Genomic DNA, 15,767 nt, shown 5'->3' with positions numbered 1-15,767 from the left:
TTTTGTCCAATTTGTATGCCTCCATTATTTGATAATAATGGAGCCAATATCGCACTTTGTTTTTCAATTTTTCAAAGCTCTGCAATTTTATTCTCTCTCCATCTTGTTCCAGAATTTCCCAATATTTCGGCCATTTGGCCTCCATATTGAGTTTTTTCTGTGCCTTCGCTTCCATTGGTGACAACCATCTTGGGGGTTTTTTTCCTAACAAATCCTTATATCTTCTCCAAACATTAAGCAATGCTTTTCTAACAATGTGATTTTTAAATGCTTTATGTGCTTTTACCTTGTCATACCACAAGTATGCATGCCAACCAAATACATTGTTAAAACCTTCTAAATCCAACACTTCCGTATTTTCAAGAAGCAGCCATTCTCTCAGCCAACAAAAAGCAGCTGATTCATAATAAAGTTTAAGGTATGGCAGGGCAAATCCACCTCTTTCTTTAGCATCCGTTAATATCTTAAATTTTATTCGAGGTTTCTTGCCCTGCCAAACAAATCTAGAAATATCCTTCTGCCACTTCTTGAAACAATCCATCTTATCCAGAATTTGCAATGTTCGGAACAAAAATAACATCCTTGGCAGCACATTCATTTTTATCACAGCAATTCGGCCTAACAATGATAACTTCAAATTTGTCCATACTTCTAAATCCTTTTTCACTTCAGTCCAACATTTTTCATACTTATCCTTGAATAAATTCACATTTTTAGCAGTCATGTTAACCCCTAAGTATTTCACTTTTTAAACCAAGGTTAGTCCTGTCTCCTCCTGAAACTTCTCTCTCTCATTCATAGTTAAATTTTTCTCTAAAACCTTGGTTTTCCTCTTATTCAACTTGAAACCTGCGACCTGTCCAAATTCTTGTATCAGTTCCAGTACCCTTTTAGTACTAGGTTCTGGCTCCTGTAAAGTCAATACTAAATCATCAGCAAATGCTTTCAATTTATACTGTTTAACTCCCACCTGTATACCTTTAACCTCTTGGTCCTTTCTAATCATATTTAGCAAAACCTCTAGGACAGATATAAAAAGCAATGGAGAAATTGGGCAACCTTGTCGTGACCCTTTTTCAATCTTAAACTCTTCTGTGATCACATTATTCACGATTAATTTTGCCTTTTGTTCTGAATAAATTGCACCTATACCATTTTCAAAACCTTGTCCTACCCCCATCCCCTGTAGATTCTTCTTCATAAAACTCCAATAAATATTGTCAAAGGCTTTCTCTGCATCCACAAATATAAAGACTGCTTTAGTATTAATATTCACTTGTAGTTTTTCTAGAATATTAATTATATTCCTCGTATTGTCAGGCAGTTGTCTGCCCAGGAGAAAGCCCGCTTGATCTGTGTGAATTTCTTCTGCTAACACCTTTTTTAATCTTTTAGCCAAAATATCTTGGAAGATTTTGTAATCCACATTAAGCAGCGATATAGGGCGGTAGTTCTTGAGCTGTGTCTTTTCAGTCTCTGTTTTCGGTATAAGTGTAATGTAAGCTTCCTTCCACGACTCTGGTGCCTGTCTTCCTTCCAATATTTCATTGCAGACTTCCTTCAATGGTTGTATTAACCATTCTTTCAAAGATCTGTAATATCTTGAAGTCAAACCATCTGGTCCTGGAGATTTGCCTAATTGCATGTTTTGGATGGCACCTTCCACCTCCTGATCCGTTATCTTATAGTTCAACATTAACTGTTTTTCCTGAGAGATTTTACGTAGTCCATTCATTTTTAAAAATCGATCAATATCCATTTCTTTTTGCTTCTCCTGTGTATAAAGTTGTTTAAAGTATCTCTGAAAACACTTCCTGATCTCCACTGGGTTCTGTATATTCTTTCCTTCCACTTCCAAGTTCGTAATAATATTAAGTTTTTGTTTTTTTTTCATCTGCCAGGCCAACAATTTTCCACACTTATTTGCCGATTCAAATGTCTTTTGCCTCATCTGTTTGATCTTCCATTCTATTTCCTGATTCATCAGCTTCATATATTGTGTTTGATATAGCTTTATCTCTTTCAGGATCTCCTGTGACTTTGGTTTTGCTCTCAATTTTTTCTCTCCTTCCTTTTTTTTCTCCAAGATTTTATCCTTTTTTTTCCTTCTGAGCTCTCTTCTTGATTGCGTTCTGTTGTATTAGGAATCCTCTCATAACCGCTTTGCTTGCGTCCCAAATTACTCTTTTTTCCACTGTAGTATTCATATTTATCTCAAAATAATCTCTTAGAGTTTTTTTGGCCTTCTTAGTCACCTCTTCATTCCTGAACAAAGTATCATTCATCCTCCATCTAAAGGAACCAATTGACGTCAATTTCATTTCCATCTTCACAGCATTATGGTCCGAACAAGTTTTAGGGCAAATCTCCGTTTTGCAAATCTTCGGGACCAGTCCCCTGGTTACCCAGATTTGATCAATTCTTGTCCACGTCATTTTAGCCTCAGAGAAAAAAGTTCCCTCTCTTCCCAGAGGGTTCTTCATTCTCCAAATGTCAGCTAAGTCCATACTTTCAGTCATGTCAAAAAAGGTTTTTGGTAGTTTACCATCTTTGGTGACTACCTGTCTCTGTGCCTTATCCATATTTGTAGACACCACTCCATTCATATCTCCCATCAAAATCATATTGTAGTCCATATAGTCCATTAAAATCTCATGTAGCTTCTTAAAGAACTCCGATTTTCCTTCATTTGGCACATAAATACCGACAATCAGAAATTTCTCTCCTTGTAATTGAATTTCAATTGCAACAAATCTTCCTCGATCATCTTTGAATATAAATTTTGGTGAAAGGCTCTCCTTTGCATAGCGGACCACTCCTCTTTTTTTAACTTTCTCTGATGAGATAAATTCTTGGCCTAATCTTTTATTACTCAATATCTTCCTATGTAGCCTTATCACATGTGTTTCTTGTAAACCAATCAAGTCCAAATGCTCTTTTTTCAATAAATGAAATACTCTCCGCCTTTTTTCAGGGGAGTTCAGTCCATTCACATTCCAGCTCAAGACCCGCAACGCCATCATGTAGTTACTCTGGTACCCCCCCCCCCAACTGCACCCAATGCTTGCTCCTCTTCTGTTGGTAGTGGTGGTGACACGTTCACTGGGAGGTCCAATCCAAAGGATAATGTCGATATATCCAATGTTCCCCTGTTTGGTGATCTTCTGTCCGATGCTCTTTGCTCTGGTCCTCTATCTGGTGATCTTCTATCCAATGCTGTTGGCTCTTTTCCAATTCCCTTCTGCAGATCTTCTTCGTATTTAATCAAAAACTTTACTTTATCTTCTACTGATCTTATTTTTATTTTCCTTCCTTTGAAGCTGAAAGATAGGCCTTGGGGGAACTCCCACCTAAAGATGATTTTATTCCTTCTCAGCAGAGCAACAATATCTCCGTAGTTGGATCTAAGATCCAAAAGGTATTTTGGAACGTCTTTAAAAATTTCCACTCTTGACTGATGTATTTCTAGATTCTTCTGGTAGTGCCAACCCAAAAATCTGTCTCTCTCTTCTTTGGTCCGGAGGGAAATCAAACAGTCTCTTATTCTATTCTTCTCTTTCTTCCCTCCTCTTCCAAGTCTAAATGCCCTCACAATTCTAAACTCTTCTTCACCCAAGTCCAATTCTCAAAAATCAGCAAATTCCTGTGTAAGAAAATCTGTCAAGCTTTCCTTCTCCAATTCTGGTATGGCTCTAATCCTCAAATTTGTCTGTTTTTCTTTAAGTTCAATCATAGCAAGCGTCACCTTGTGATCGTCAAGTTGTCTCTGTAGGGTTGGCACTACCTCTTTCTCCAATTGAGTTACTTTACAATCAGCTGCTGCTGCCTTCTCCCTAGCTTCCTCCGCAGTCTGCTGTATCAAAGTAGATTCCTGTATCAATTTCTGAATGGTCTCTGTGTTGGTATTCACCTTTTGTCCCAGGTTATTTATACTTTCTGTATTTAAGTCAATTTTAGTAGTTGCAGCATCCACTTTCGCATTTGTTGCCTCCACTTTCTTGTTAAGTTGTTCCAATGAATCATTTATCTTACTTAGTGCAACCGCTAAAGCCTCTTCTGTCAACATTCCTTTTGATTTTAAATGTACTGATGCAGTCGCAGAAGTAGCAGAGGGGCCTGATGTTGAAGCTCTCCTGGGTTGCTGCCAAGTCTTACCAGATCTCAATGTTCCCCCAGTTGCTGGCTGTTCTGTTTTTCCCTTTTCATTTGCCATAACACTTAACAAATTCAAGGTCAGTCCCAAAGTCTCACGATTTCTTATCTTGTGACTGGAAAGTGACTGGAAATTCCCCTAGCCCAGCTCTTATAAAGCAACCAGTTTTAAAGACTTCCACTAGGGGAAAACAGTTTCTATTTGTAATAGTCAATTAGTATCCTCTTTCAAACACAAATCCGAAGTTAGTTTCAATTTTTCAGTTACTTTTACTCCCTTTTAGTAACAGCCGGAGACAGTAGAAACAGTGTATTTCTCTTATTTTGCTAGCTGTCAAAGAACGTTCTAAGCACTGTCAATGAACATTCCAAAACGTCGGTCCTGCTAGCAGCCCATTTCCAGGGTCAGAGCGGCATTTTTTTTACTCTCGTCACTCTCTCTTGCAGGTATACTCTGTCCTCAACTCCCCCCCCTCTTCTCCTGCCACCAAGGGGGGGTTTTATACTCTCTTCCGATGGAAATTTAGTCTTTTACAGAAGGCTTTCCAAGACTTTAGCTTGCAGCCTTATTGCTTCCGTCTATTTACAAATGGGGAAGGCGGACTTCCTGTGTTGAACCTCCCCCGTTTCGATGCCAAATTAAACTTATTTTTTTTGCAAATATTTTTTATTACATTTTCTATAAAAACTTCCATCTTTCCATTTTCCACATCACGTATTTTAGTTTGTTGAACCTCCCTCCACTCCTCTGACAGTCATCCATAATAATTCTCCTATTTACACATTTCTTAATATATAGTATCACCTTTAAGTAATTCCTTTATATCCTTATTTACATTTTTGCGATATTCCTCACTTTTCACAAAGCCTCTTTAAAACACACTAGCGTTGTATTCTCCTCACATATAGTTTTCAAATACTCTCTAAATTTTCCCCAATCCTCCAAAAACTTATGGTCTCTTTGAAGTCTAATTTTCCCCGTTAGTTTGTCTAATTCCGCATAATCAATTAGTTTATTCCTCCATTCGTCCAGAGTCGGTACTTGTTCTTGTTTCCACCTTTGAGCTATCAGCGTCCTCGCGGCAGTTATTGCATATTGGAAAAGTTTGAAATCCTTCCTTTTAATTTCTCTTCTGGTTATCCCTAGTAGAAAGGTCTCTGGTTTCTTAACAAAGCTATATTGTAGCATTTTCCTTACTTCATCATATATTTTCCCCCAGAAACCCTTCACTTTCTCGCATTCCCACCACATATGCATAAACGTGCCCTCTTTCTCTCTACACCTCCAGCATTTATTACAGATCTTATACATTTTGGCCAATTTAACCGGTGTTAAGTACCATCTATATACCATCTTCATGGCATTTTCTTTTAGTGTTATGCATGCTGTGAATTTCAGATTTTGATTCCATATCTTTTGCCACTCTTCCAGCTCTATACCGTACCCTAGATCTCTGGCCCAGTGGATCATTACCTCTTTCACCTCCTCATCCATCGTATGCCATTCTAGTAGGATTTTATACATTTTTGATATGATTTTACGATCATTATTAACAATTTCTGTTTAGAACTTCGAATCCTTTTCCTCATACCCTTTTTCTTTCACCTCCTTTTTAAACATATTACTTATCTGCCAATAGTGCAACCAGTCCCGTACATGTTCTTTCACTTGTTCATATGGCTTAACTGTCCATTTGTCCCCTTCTTTGAATACCAGGTCTCCATATGTGACCCAGTTACTTTTCATATTGAGTTGCTTAATTCCCATCATCTCTAAAGGGGATAGCCAATGTGGTACCCCCCTTTCTAATATATTTTTATATCTGATCCATACTTCGATTAGCGATTTCCTGAATATATGATTTCCAAAAGATTGATGACCTTTTTTACCCTCCTGCCATAGATAAGCGTGCCACCCGAACCTATTGTCGAATCCCTCTAAGTCCAATAATTTCGTGTTTTTGAGCTTTATCCAATCTCTTACCCAGCAAAGACATGATGCCTCATAATACAACTTCAAGTCTGGCAGGGCAAATCCTCCTCTCTCTTTTGCATCCGTTAGCAGTTTATATTTAATTCTCGTTTTTTTGCCCTGCCAGATATATCTTGAAATCGATCTCTGCCACTCCTTAAAAATTTTAACTCCTCTTAATATTGGGATCGTCTGAAATAAAAATAGTAATTTGGGTAGCACGTTCATCTTGATCATTGCTATTCTACCCCAAAAGGATAGTTTTAACCTTCCCCATCCTTCCAGGTCCTTCTTAATTCCTTTCCATATCATAACATAATTATTCTGGTACAGATCAATATTTTTTGGTGTAATCCAAATTCCGAGATATTTAACCTTTTTAACAACTTCAATTCCCATTTGTTGTTGGAACTCTTCAATCATTGATTGCTCCATATTTTTAGTTAGAATTTTAGTTTTTTTTCCTATTTAATGTGAAGCCTGCCACTTCCCCAAATTTACCAATTTCCTCTAACACTTCCTTTACGCTGGTCATCGGGTCTTCCACCGTAATGATCAAATCATCAGCGAAAGCTTTGGTTTTGTATTCATTTTGGCCTACCTTCACCCCTTTTATCCTTTCATTTTCCCTAATTGAATTCAGAAGGATTTCTAGGACCAATATGAACAGCAGGGGTGAGAGCGGGCAGCCCTGTCTAGTCCCTTTTGATATTTCAATTTCTTCTGTTATCACGTTGTTCACTATCAGCTTCGCTCTTTGTTCGGTGTATATGGCCTTTATTCCGTTGTAAAAATCATCCCCGATCTCCATATTTTCCAAATTTTTCGGCATGAAATCCTATGATACGTTGCCGAATGCCTTTTTGGCATCTACAAACATTAATATTGCTCGTCTCTCAATCCTTACTGACAGATATTCCAATATGTTTATTATGTTCCTCACGTTATCTCTCATTTGTCTGCCAGGAAGGAAACCCGTCTGGTCTTCATGGATAATACTCAGTAATACCTTTTTTAGTCTCTTTGCCATTATTCCTGTGTCAAGGGATGATTAGCTGCTTGTGCTTAAAATTGTGCCCCTTCAGAGTTTGTGCGGCCCCACAAACCTCTGTGTGTGACAGAGCTCCTCAGACATGTCTGCTCTAGTCACTAGTAGAGTCTGACAGTGGCTGCCTGCGGAAGCGCTTCCAGCAAAGAAGTTCCTTAACGGAAACGCGTCTCCTGGACTCACGACGTGGCAGCTTCCGGCGAAGCATGGGTCTCCCTGCAGTTGCTTCTGACACCTCCCCGCTATTTTCGCTGGATGTGTCTCTCACCCCTTTCTCTCCCCTGCTGTTTCCTGCCTGGGCTGCTGCGTCTCTCTCAGCATTACTGAGATCCTCCTCCAGAGACCCCTCGCTCCCCCTCCTTGTCCCTGCTTTGGCTGCTGACTCTCTCCCAGTCTCTGGGAGCCCTACCAACTCCCTTTCCTCTGATGTCAGTTCCCTGACATCAACCTCCCCTCCAGGGCCCCCTTCTCCCCCGCCCCTACTCTCTCCTCTGGGCGGTGAGGAGCTGAAACCCCGAAAAGAATCCTCTTCATCTTCAGACGTCTCGAACATTTCCCTCCATCGGTCTTCGTTCCGACTCGCTGAATCCTCCTCCACCTCGGAATCAGAGAACCCCTCCAACTCTTCTTCTTCGTCGGTGGTGGCGAAGTATTCCCTCCGGAACCTCGCCACTGGCTGGGGTTTACGAGGGAATCTCTGATGAAAAGTTTCAATCAAAACCTCGTCATCTACATCCTCTGCCCTGACCCAGGTGTTTTCCGACTCCGGCTCCCCTTCCCACATTACCAAATACTCTACTTGCTCTCCCTTCCACCTGGAATCGAGAATCTCCGCTACATGGTAGCTGTGTTCTTTTTCCTCCATAGCTGGTCCCCTATTGACCCTCCCCTCTCTGTCCCCTTTATACGGTGACAGCAACGACCTGTGGAACACTGGGTGCAACTTCATGTGGTTCGGTAACCGGAGTCTGAAAGCCACTGGGTTGACCTGTTGCGTGACTTCAAATGGGCCCAGCCTTTTGGGTCTTAACTTCTTACAACCTCCTTTGAATGGTAACCCTTGGGTGGACAGCCACACCTGGTCCCCCACCCTAATGCTTTCCCCTTCCCTTCTGGTTTTGTCTGCCTGCCTCTTATATTCCTCCTTCGCCCTGTTTAAATTAAGTTGGAGCTGGCGATGGATCGCTTCCATTTCTTCAACGAACTGTTCTGCGGCTGGAACGCTCCAGTTCTCCCCTTCCCCCCCTGGGAAGGCTCGGGGATGACACCCGTGATTAGCCAAAAAGGGGCTCATCCCCGTGGACACGTTCTCTGCATTGTTGTAGGCAAATTCTGCCAACGCCAGCTTCTCCACCCAATCATTCTCTCTGTCATTCACATAACACCTCAAATATTGCTGGAGGACACCATTAGCTCTTTCCGCCTGCCCGTTGGTTTCTGGATGACGGGCAGTTGAGAAATTCACCTCTACATGCAATAAGCTCATGAGCTTCCTCCAGAACCTGGAAGTAAATTGTTTCCCTCGGTCAGAAACCACCCTCAAGGGGGCGCCATGCAGCCTAAACACATTTTCCACAAACAATTTAGCGGTTTCTTCCGCTGTGACCGCATGTGAGCAGGCTATAAAGTGGGCCATCTTGGTTAACAGGTCTACCACAACCATGATGGCTGTTTTCCCTTTGGACCTGGGCAGATCAGTCATGAAATCTATTGCCACTGCCTCCCATGGCCTTTCCGGCGTGGGTAGTGGTTCTAATAAACCTGCCGGTGCCCGCCTCTCCCCCTTGGCTCGTTGGCATTGGTCACACCCCCTCACATACTCCCGCACATCTTCCCTGACCTTGGGCCACCAGAATTCCCTGGTAACCAGCCACATGGTTTTGTGTTGCCCAAAATGCCCTTCTGTGGGGCTATCGTGCAGTTGCTTGAGTACCTTTTCCCTCAATTCCCCTTCAGGTATGTATAACGCTCCCTTGTAGTACAACGCCCCGTTTCTCTCCTCAAAACCCCCGGGTTTGTCTCCCTCCCTCCTGAGACCCCTGAGTTTGTCCTGGGCGTATTCATCCTGCACCGTTCCCTCTACCAGTTCCCTTTGCCCCACCAATGCCGCCCCACACACCCAGCGGTCCTCGGGAATGACATGGGTCTCTTCGGGTGCACCCTCTCCCTCCAAATATTCAGGTTTGCGTGAGAGAGCGTCCGCCCTAACGTTCTCTGGGCCTGGTACGTAACAAATCTCAAAGTTAAATTTGGAGAACTCCTGGGCCCATCTCAACTGCCGTTGGTTGAGCACTCGCGCAGTTCTCCAATACTCTAGATTCTTATGGTCCGTGCACACTTGCACCTTCTGTTGTGCACCAATTAGCAGGTGCCTCCATCTCCGGAAGGCCTCATGAATCGCAAGAAGTTCCCGGTCGTACACCGTGTAGTTCCTCTCAGATTTGTTCAGCTTTCGCGAAAAGAAGGCACACGGTCGCCACTCTGACCCCTCCTTCCCCGGCTGCAGAAGAAGCACCGCCCCTATGGCTCTGTCAGAAGCGTCTGTTTCGACCCTCAGCTTTTTTTGTAAATCCACATGTAGAAGTTGTTCATCAGAGGCGAAGGCCCTTTTCAGTTCCTCAAACGCTCGCTCCGCCTCCCCCGTCCAAACAAACTTCTTTTTACTGCTGAGACAGTCCGTGATGGGCGCCGTCAGGTGGGCGAAGTTTCGGATGAACTTACGATAAAAGTTTCCAAACCCTAGGAACCTCTGCACATCCTTCTTGGTCTTGGGTGTTTTCCATTCCAGCACCGCTTGAACCTTGCCGGGGTCCATGGCCAACCCCTTGTCTGACAAGCGGTACCCCAGGAATTCCACCTCCTTGGTATGAAACTGACACTTCTCCAGTTTCACCCACAGCCTGTTGGCTTGCAGCCTGCTCAACACTTCTCTGACGTCTCTCACATGTTGCTCCTCATTCTCCGAATACACCAACACGTCATCTAAGAAGGCCACGCAATTCTTGTAGAGCAAAGGCCCCAGTACGTGGTTCATGAAGGCTTGAAAACACGCGGAGCCTGTTTGTAATCCAAAAGGCATAACGAGGTATTCAAATGCCCCCAAAGGGGTGAACATGGTGGTCTTCCATTCATCCCCTTTCCTTATACGTATCAGGTTGTACGCCCCCCTTAGGTCCAGCTTTGTAAAAATCTTTCCTTTCCGCACCCTGGTCAAAATATCATCAATCCTGGGCATAGGAAAAGCCGCCGGCTCTGTCACTGCATTTAACTGCCTAAAGTCACATACCAGTCTCGGCTTGTCCGTGTTTTTTTTATCCACAAAAAACACTGGGCTACCCCCCGCTGCCTTGGACTCTCTGATGAAGCCTCTCTTCAGGTTCTTGTCAATGAACGCTCGCAACTCCTGCATTTCCCTGTCTGACATGGCATACAACTTGCCTACAGGAAGCTGTGCTCCAGGGAGTAAATTGATCTGGCAATCAAAGGGCCTATGCGGGGGTAGTTGGTCAGCTTCCTTCTCGCTGAACACGTCGCTGAGATCAGCATACTGTGGTGGCACCTTCCCCTTTCCCATTACTTCAGTCCCTGCCAGGGTGGCTTGGGCCCCTGCTGACCCCTTTTCCCCCCTGCAGTGTTCTAAGCAATGTGCTGAACCGAAGGAAACCACTCTTTGATGCCAGCCCACCAGCGGATCATGTAAGGCTAGCCAGCTCATCCCCAAAATAATGGGAGCGCCTCCCAAGGTGGCCACATTAAACGCTATCAGTTCTGTGTGCCTTGCCACCCTCATTATCATTGGGACGGTCTGCAAGCTAACTCCTCCTCCCAACAGTTCCCTGCCATCGATCGTGGTCACCTGCAGGGGGTTGCTTAAAGGGATAGTCTGTATCTGATGTTCAGCAGCAAACTCCTTGCTCATAAAATTGCAGGAGCTGCCTGAGTCCAACAGCGCCTTTATTTTTAGGGGGTGTCCATTTTGCAGCTCTAGCGACACTTCAATCACTAGAGCAGGTCGAGGAGCTTCTGGCACGGGCACTTTCACTGCTCTTTGGCCTGGCTGCAGTGCCCTGACGGTGGCAACCAGGCGTTGGCTTTTACCTGCTCCGTTTCTCCCTGCTCTCCCCCCTCAACTGCTCCCACCATCCCTTGCCATTCCTTCCTCTGGGGGCATACTCTGGCAAAGTGGCCTGGCTGTTGGCAGAGATAGCATTTCCGGGCTCCCTTTCCCTCCTTCTTCACCCCCTCACTGGGCTTTGAAACTGCGCGCGCGCGGGCTGTTCCGATTTCCATCGGCTCTGCCGGCGGGAAAGCTGGCTCAGGAATGTCTGGAATGCGTAACTCCTTCCAACGTTCCCCTCTCCCTTCCCGCCTCTCCAAGGCTCTTGCCTCCTGGCGCGCTCCAATGGTCAGCGCAGATTTGGTCAGCTGATCCATAGACACCGCCCTGGGGCTCCTGGACAGCTCGTCTTTCACAGCCGAAGAAAGACCTTCTTCAAATAGCATCTGAATGGGTGCTGCCGATAAATCCCACCCCAATCTGTGAATCAGCATGGTAAATTCAGTCCAGTACTCACGGACAGATCTGCTTCCCTGCTTGCAAGCCATTAGCTGTCTGCGCACCACCCCTTCCTCAATATCGCTGGAAAACATGATATCCATTGCACGAAAGAACTTCATAGTGTCCTTTAGGATATCGTTGTGCGTTGCCATCAGGGGTCGAACCCAGTCCCGCGCCCCCTTCTCAAGATGCCCAATTACGAAAGCAACTCGCGATTCCTCATCAGGGAACTCATCAAACTGCACATTCAGGGCATATTGCATCTCGGTCCTAAAGGCATGGTAATCCTTGGGGTCCCCCCCAAACTTCTGCACCAATCCTGGTACCTTTCTGGGGAACTGAGTGGTTCTCCCCTTTTTGTCAGCATCCTGAGCCCTTCTCTCCTCGAGCCTCGCCGTCTGCAGCGCAAGTTGGACCTCCAGAGCTTGATACCTTTCTTCCAAGCTTGGACCAGCTCCAACCCCTGCCTCTCCGGTTCCGGCTGGGTTGCTCATGATGCTTTCTCCTGCACAGGCAGCGTACAAAGACTGTCAGACTGCTGTCAAGGGATGATTAGCTGCTTGTGCTTAAAATTGTGCCCCTTCAGAGTTTGTGCGGCCCCACAAACCTCTGTGTGTGACAGAGCTCCTCAGACATGTCTGCTCTAGTCACTAGTAGAGTCTGACAGTGGCTGCCTGCGGAAGCGCTTCCAGCAAAGAAGTTCCTTAACGGAAACGCGTCTCCTGGACTCACGACGTGGCAGCTTCCGGCGAAGCATGGGTCTCCCTGCAGTTGCTTCTGACACCTCCCCGCTATTTTCGCTGGATGTGTCTCTCACCCCTTTCTCTCCCCTGCTGTTTCCTGCCTGGGCTGCTGCGTCTCTCTCAGCATTACTGAGATCCTCCTCCAGAGACCCCTCGCTCCCCCTCCTTGTCCCTGCTTTGGCTGCTGACTCTCTCCCAGTCTCTGGGAGCCCTACCAACTCCCTTTCCTCTGATGTCAGTTCCCTGACATCCTGCATAGATTTTATAGTCCGTATTCAATAAGGAAATCGGTCTATAATTCTTTACTTGTGTTGTATCTGCATCTTCTTTGGGTATAAAGGTTATATACGCCTCTTTCCACGTCTCTGGGATCTCTCTTTCTTTTAAGATGTTATTCATTACCTCTTTTAGTGGTTTTATCAAGTCTAATCTCAATTCTTTGTAGTACCTTGCTGTAAAACCATCTGGTCCTGGTGCCTTCCCGTTTTTCAACTCTGCTATGACCCCCGTAATCTCCTCATTCTCTATCGGAGTATTTAACCCCTCTCTTGCTTCTGTCGAAATCTTTAGTACCTCTTTCTCTCTTAAATACCTCTCTATTTTCCTCATATTATTCTTCTCTTTATTTCTGTACAATTGGCTAAAAAAGTCCAAAAATCCTTTCCTAATACCTTTGCTGCTGGTGATCTCTTCCTCTTTCACTATGATTTTATTTATTGTGCTTTGTTCTTTTCTTTTCTTAATCTGCCAGGCAAGCCATTTTCCTGATTTATTCGCAAATTCGAAGTTCTTTTGTCTCAGTCTTTGAATGTTCCGTTCCACCTCTTTATTAATTAGCATTGCAAATTGGGTTTGCAAGGTCTTAATACTTTGTCTAATTTTTGTGTTGTTAGGTTTTTGAATTAACTTTTGTTCCTTATCCATAATTTGTTCTAGAATCTCTTTTTTCCCTTTCTCTCTGTTCTTCTTTCTAATTGAGTTTTGTTGTATGCAGAATCCCCTCATCACAGCCTTACTTGCATTCCACACTATATTCATATTCGTTCCTTTATTGCAATTATCGGCAAAGTATTCTTTCAGTTTCTTCTGAGCCCCTTGCACGAATTTTTGATCATCAAATAAATAATCATTCAATCTCCATCTGAATGTTCTTTCTTCATACCCTTTGATTTCTAATCTAATTGGGCTATGATCTGAGATTACTCTTGGTTCAATTTCTACTTGATGAACTCTTGGTGTTAGCTCCCCTGATATCCAGATTTGGTCAATTCTCGACATTGATTGGTTAGGTTCCGAATAGAAGGTGAATTGTCTTTCCAATGGAAATCTTAGCCTCCAGATGTCCATTAAATTACAATTTCTGACCAGTTCAAAGAATGATTTGGGTAGTTTACCTTCTTTTGTTCCACCATCTCTCAATCTGTCCATTTCTATCGAAACTACCCCGTTCATCTCTCCCATCAGAATTATCTTTTGATCCACATATTCCAATAAAAGTTCTTCCAATTTTTGGTAAAAGACATTTTTATTTCCATTAGGTGCGTAGATCCCCACGATTATTAGTTTCTCCCCTTGCCAATTGATTTGAACCCCAATAACTCTCCCTTCTTCATCCTTAAAGATTTGTTTGGCTTCTATTTTACTTTTTATATATAGGACCACTCCCCTCTTCTTTTGTTTGTCTGAGGATATGAATTCGTTTCCAAGTCTTTTATTTATCAAAAATTTTCTATGCCTTTTTGCCACGTGCGTTTCTTGCAGACAGATTATATCTAAATTCTTTTTCTTTAAGAATTGTTCCACCTTGTTCCGTTTTTTTTGTCGTTCAGACCATTAATATTCCAGTTCCATATTTTTAATGCCATCTTGTTACCAAACTATAGAATTATCTTTCCCTTCCAATATTTTGTTATAATCTTTCCCCCTCTTCCTCCTCCTCCGCCTCCTCCTCCTCCTCCCCCTCTTCCTCTTCCTCTGGTTTCCCTTCAGTCCTCCCACTCTCCCCCACCTCCTTCACTCCTTTTATCTCCACCTGTTGCTCCTTTAACTCCTTCCTCCTCCTCTATCCATAACTCTTTGTATTTCCTCTGAAATTTGCCTATTTCTCCTGGGCTGGTCATCCTATGTTTTTTGTTTTTGTAAGTGAAGGAGATCCCTTCCGGATATTCCCACTTAAATTCTATATTATTCTTCTTAAGAATTTGCACTTGTGATTTGTAAGGGTCTCTCCGTTTCAACACTCTGATTGGAATATCTTTAAAGATAATTATGTAGCTACCGTCAATATACAATCTTTTTTCTCTATTTTTCCCCAATACCAGATTTCTCATATCTCTATCCTTAAATGTTATGAGGCAGTCCCCTGGAGATTTTTTTGCTCTAGTCATTTTTACTTTCATCCTAAAAGCATTTTGGATCGTATTTGCCACCTCCTCTGCTTGAAGCTCTAACCACTTAGCCAATTCTTCTGTCAGTTTTTGCCGTATATTCTCCCCTTGATTCTCTGGTATTCCCCTCAACCTTAAGTTAACTTCCCGTTGCCGAAGTTCGTTCATAGAAATCGCGTCCCACATTTCTTCTTGAGCTTTACTAGCTTCTAGTAGTCCTGCTCTAGTTTTATCCTCCTCCCGTCTCAGATCTTTCACTTCTAATTTGGCCCTTTTCAGCCCTTCTTCTAATACATGTGTCCTTCTGGATACCTCTTTTATTTGTCCTTTAAGCTCATTTACTGTTTCGTCTATTTTCTTGTCCATTTTCCCAATTTTTAAATCTACCTGTTCTATTTTTGTTTCCAGATTTTTCTCACTTTGTCTAATTTCTGCAAACATTTTTAATATTTCGGCCCTAAAGTCTGATTCTTGCTTAGACGCTTTTCTCTCTCCCGGGGTTCCCCCGTTTCAACTTTTCTTTTGTACGTGAGACATTTTAAACGTATGTATCTTATTGCACCACTTCAATAAACTTAGAAACCTATTCCAAAATTAGGATCCCCAGCTCCCCACAGAGACTATCAATCAAATAATAAATATCAGTTCCCCCAATGTTTTACAGAGCAAGTTCCTATCCAGTAGGTCCCTTAAGTCCGTAGATATTCCATATACTTAGCACTAATAGATTTATAACTCATTAATCAAAATATTGTTGAAAGGAAAAGGGACCTTATATAACCTCAAAACTGCAATAAAGGAAGAGAGTTAAGTTGAAGTCCTCCCAGGAATATTCAAAGTTTGTCCTCTTTTAAGAAAATGGTTGAGTAGGTAGAGTCTGGTAGAGTCTAGTTCTTCATGCCCCCAA

The sequence above is a fragment of the Podarcis vaucheri genome (genome assembly GCF_965113315.1).
Source record: "Podarcis vaucheri genome assembly, chromosome: W".
In the NCBI taxonomy this organism is placed as follows: domain Eukaryota; kingdom Metazoa; phylum Chordata; class Lepidosauria; order Squamata; family Lacertidae; genus Podarcis; species Podarcis vaucheri.
The sequence above is the reverse complement of the archived record's forward strand: the minus strand, read 5'-3'. Positions refer to the sequence as shown.